Consider the following 4,654-nt stretch of genomic DNA (forward strand, 5'->3'; position numbering starts at 1 on the left):
TTCATGCATACTCAGTCTGTTTAATTTCTGTTTAGTTTCTGTGTAATTTCTGTTCTCAACCAGTCAATTCATGCATACTCAGCCAGTCTGTTTAATTTTTGTTTAGTTTCTATGTAATTTCTGTTCCAGCATATTCATGCATACTCAATCTGTTTAATTTCATGCATGATCAGAAATTAAACAGTATCTGTTTAAAATCATCAGTGTTCTCAGCTAGTCAATTCATACTCAACCAGTTTGAACAACAATAAAAACCAGTTTCTGTTTAATTTCTGTTTAAATTCATGCATACTCAGCCAGTTTGAACAACAAAATAATCTCTCGCATATTCAGCCAGTCAATTTCTGTTTAATTTCATGCATACTCAGCCAGTTTGAACAACAAAATAAACCAGTTTCTGTTTAAATTCATGCATATTCAGCCAGTCAATTCATACACATTCACTAAAGGCAAAGCTTAGATTACCTTGACTGTGATCCATCTTGTTTTAGCTCGAGGTTTAGGTTGCCCACTTTGAACCCCATACACTTTCAAACTTCTGATTGATAATGAAATAATTATTAAGATACCACAAGTTTCAGGGGTAGGACTTACCAAAGTAGGATCCCAACGAAGATTCTGGAGAGGAGGTGGCGGCACTCGAGAGAGATATTGATGTTGTCAGGGATGGAATACTGGACTGTTAATATTCTCTGAATTAACACAAGAGAAAAGAGTCTGAATCCAAGTTTCAGGAGTAGGACACTTAGAAGAAGACGAATACAGTATGAGAATTATTCACCTGTATCATCTTCCTGAAGTTCTTTTGTTCATCTGGATCCTCAAAAGGATATCCTCCCATTAACATGACGTATAAGGTCACACCACAAGACCATACATCAACAATTTGTGATACCAGTTCAACCAGATCATTAATGTCTGCTAACTTAACATATACCATACTACAACAGCCTTACCTTGCCATCATATTCTTTCTTGAGTAGAACTTCAGGGGCTATATATGTTGCGAATGATATAATGATGACTGAAACAAAACAGCAAAACCATGCATTCTTCACAATGTATTAAAACATAAAAGAACGAAAACACGAACTTATTCACACCTTAGAATAGCCAAAGTCACAAATCTTGAGGCGAGGAGGAGGGCTTCCATCTAGCAATGTATTCTCCAAGTTCAAGTCTCGATGGCATACCTGCTTCAACAAAGGAATAACAACAAAACTATGAACATCACTTAAAACACTAACTAAACAGTATTACAAATCTAAGATACATGAGATAACATAAACATACCATTGCATGGCAATAACTTACACCTGATATAAGTTGTTGGAAGAAGAAGCGTTCCTATAAGCAATCAAGTTAGGGAGTAACACAAAACTAACCAAGTTAAAATGAAAAGTGAAGATGTTATTAAAACTTCATCCTCATTGAATCGGCCTGCATTGCATATCCGATCAAAGAGCTCTCCTCCATATGCATACTCCATTACAATTGCGAGATGAGTAGGTGTTAAAATTACCTAGTGTAGCAAAAATTAAATTGCATCCCCCATGAAAGTTTAAAAGAAGGAAAGTTCAGAGCTTACCTCTCTGAATCTAACAATATTTGGATGCCTCAATGACCTATGATTGATTATCTCTCTTTGAACATTTTCATCTATCTGCGGATATAAAAAGAACTAAAACAAGAGATTTGACAGAATTTGTGCTTTGAACATAGTACAAAGATGAGTAGATTGCTAGATGAAAGTACAAGACACATCACAAAAAAGGGGTTATCCCTGTTCAATCTGATCCATCCATCCATAGAGAGAAAAGAGCACCAAAATCTCAGATTGAGGACACCATAAATGGGAAAAACAAATTCAACACAGAAAAATAAACCTCAACAGTTACCAAAAACAAATTACCTAAACTAATCAATGATGCTACATTCGGAAACGAGCGACACGTTCTACAAATGTATAAGTTATATTGGACAGTCCATTTAAATAGCATACCGAGCAAGATATTGTGTCCAAATCCAAATCACAAGCTCGCAAAAGCGAGAACTGACAGAAACCCTTTCAGTCAAATCTCGAATCGCAAATCAAATAAATCGAGTTGAAGAAAGTAAGAAGACCTTATCTCAACGCTCTATATACTTGACGGCGACAAGCTCGTTTGTAACCTTATCCCTAAGCAAACGAGCAACACCGAAATTACCGGAGCCGATATCGTGAACAAGGTCGTAGCGGTCGCTATCGTGCATGATCGGCAAGTCCATCGCGGGTCCAAGCATCCCCGGCGCGGCACGATTCATCCCCGGATCCATTGAGCAGTATCATAATTCCTTGTTGTTTTGTCTAATATCCTAACCATAACTCTAAGCCTAACCACATCACAACCAAGTCTGAGTATGCATATAGTATTGAGCGAGAAGAACAACAAAGCAAACTCGAAGAAATTGAGTGAAGAGATTGAGAACGAAATCGAACCTGTTGAGTGAAGAAAGTGAAGGAACGAAGAAAGTGAAGGAGCAAACCCGAAGGGAAGAAAGCGAAGGGAAGAAACACAAAACCTAACCAGTGAAGGGAAGAAAGGGAATCGAAGAAAGTGTAGGAGCGAAGAAAGTGAAGGGAAGATAGAGCGGGCGGGAAATTTTTGGAGACTGGGGAAATTTTGGGCGGGCCAGATTTTTTTGGACTAAATTGAAGTATGGTAGCTATATACATCGGTTGTATAAGAAGCCTAATGTATATGCTTGTGCTTAACTCACCAACCTAGTATAAACTATATACATGGGTTAATAAACGTATTTTACACAGGGCGTATTTATCTTTATACATGTGTTACAAAAATATATGGTGTATATAGTATATACATCGGTTATTTACTTTACCGCCTCCTATTTTATACATCGTACAACAACCAAAACACATGTATAACCAAAATATGTAGACTTGTTACACCATGAGATGTACGCCCGGTGTATATCTAGTGATGTAAAAGGGTTTTTTTTGTACTAGTGATTCTTGTAGTTTCGATGTCGCAAAGCGTTCAAAACCAGCCTCAAAGTCAGATAAAAAAGCATAACAAAAAAACGAAAGGAAATTAAGGTCCCTCGAAGAAATCTACCGACAACTATGTATTGTAGTTTGAGCAATCATATCATAACTGATCAATCACTATATATTAATCTTACCCAAAAGAACTAGTGGAATAACAAGTAATGGTACACGCATCTTGGAAAGCTTCTTCTCGAGATTGTCATATGAAGCGGTCTTGTGGACGATTCTCCGGTTTGGGGCATGTCCGAAAGAGAGTCAAGTACTTCTTGGTCGTGAATATCTGAATGAATAGGGCGAACAACCCTACTATCAAAGTGAAAAGTCAATGATATAAGTTCAAATACCTAAAGGTTGGTAGGAAAGACTGGTATGATTGGATAGGCAAACAAAAAAGACTGGCTTACCTCCCTTTCTGTAGGACTTTCTGACTGTGTATGGATAGTAAAGAGAAAGAGGAAGGAGGTCTTAGAGTAAAGGCTTCCTAAAACTAACCTCTTTGGTCAAAGGAACAAGGGAAAGAGTGGAGATGTTGATATTGGAAATGTCTTTCTAGTTTTTACAACTATCTTTTGAAAGTAGATAGTTCACAGTGCTCATTCTATAGAGACTTTAAAAGCAAAGGCAACTTGTGTTTCCATCTGACGATGAACTTGTGCCTATAGTGAATGAACTATTGCCTATAGTAGAGACCTATATATAGGTACAAAGGACATTTAAGACAACATCTAATGAAACTTATGTATGTTGCCAATGGAATTTGCGAGGTCTCTAGGCAGGGGCACATAGAGAATCTGGAAAGGGCCTCAAACCCTTTTCTTACTGAAAGGAACGCTTTTTAGAAGCAAGTCAAAGTGCCCCTTGATTAGGCCTCCAACCAGGTTGAGTATAACCTTCTGCTCGAGTTGAAGAATCGGGGTTGCCATATCTGAGAGCAAAAGCGTGAATGCTTTAACATATTGAAAGATATTGTAACACAACATCCTCAGGCTACTTCTTTGGACTTAAGTCTTGAGGTGGATGTTCTTGTTTCTTTGTAGAGATTGAGGATGAATTCGCGGAGGCAAAGTGGGGCTTATTTGTAAAAGAAAATGAAATGATAGAGAAGAAAACTACGCTCGACTTGATCCCATAACAAAGGGTATGTATGCAGGTGGAAAAAAGACGTTAGTTCCAACGCAATTTGTTCCAAATGTGGAAAGGAAGGTTAGAGGGTGGAGAATAGAAATAGCAGGGGACAAGGCAGTGCCCCTTGCTAGATAGAATATCGAGATGCATGTGTGCCCGAGGGTGCTCTCTAAGTGCGGATCCATGGAACTCTAGCTTAGATATAAATGTTTTTAGGCCGGACAAAGGTCTACATTAAGTCCGGAGAGAGGGCTTGATGAAAAACAACTTTTGGTTAGTGATTGGGCACACGCTTCCTTTATGGCGTAGAATCAACTTCTTCTGATCCAACATCGGTTCTCTTCTACTCCCGAAGCTCTTGTATGCAAGTATCTTCTTCACTTCAATACCACATCCTATACATTTTAATGATAACTGAATCCAAGCAAGTCAATATTGTCTATTTCCTTGAATGGTCGGGTTGGAAATTGTTTTATG

General features: G+C 38.1%; 1 pseudogene; it reads right to left on the minus strand.

The window, feature by feature from the left end:
* Nucleotides 1-465: 465 nt before the first annotated feature.
* Nucleotides 466-2,304, minus strand: LOC141250144 (uncharacterized; annotated as a pseudogene).
* Between the last annotated feature and the right edge of the window lie 2,350 nt (nucleotides 2,305-4,654).

The sequence above is a fragment of the Phyllobates terribilis genome, unplaced genomic scaffold, assembly GCF_046119375.1.
Source record: "Phyllobates terribilis strain yellow unplaced genomic scaffold, ASM4611937v1 Scaffold_5401__1_contigs__length_51953, whole genome shotgun sequence".
NCBI classification, from domain to species: Eukaryota; Metazoa; Chordata; class Amphibia; order Anura; family Dendrobatidae; genus Phyllobates; species Phyllobates terribilis.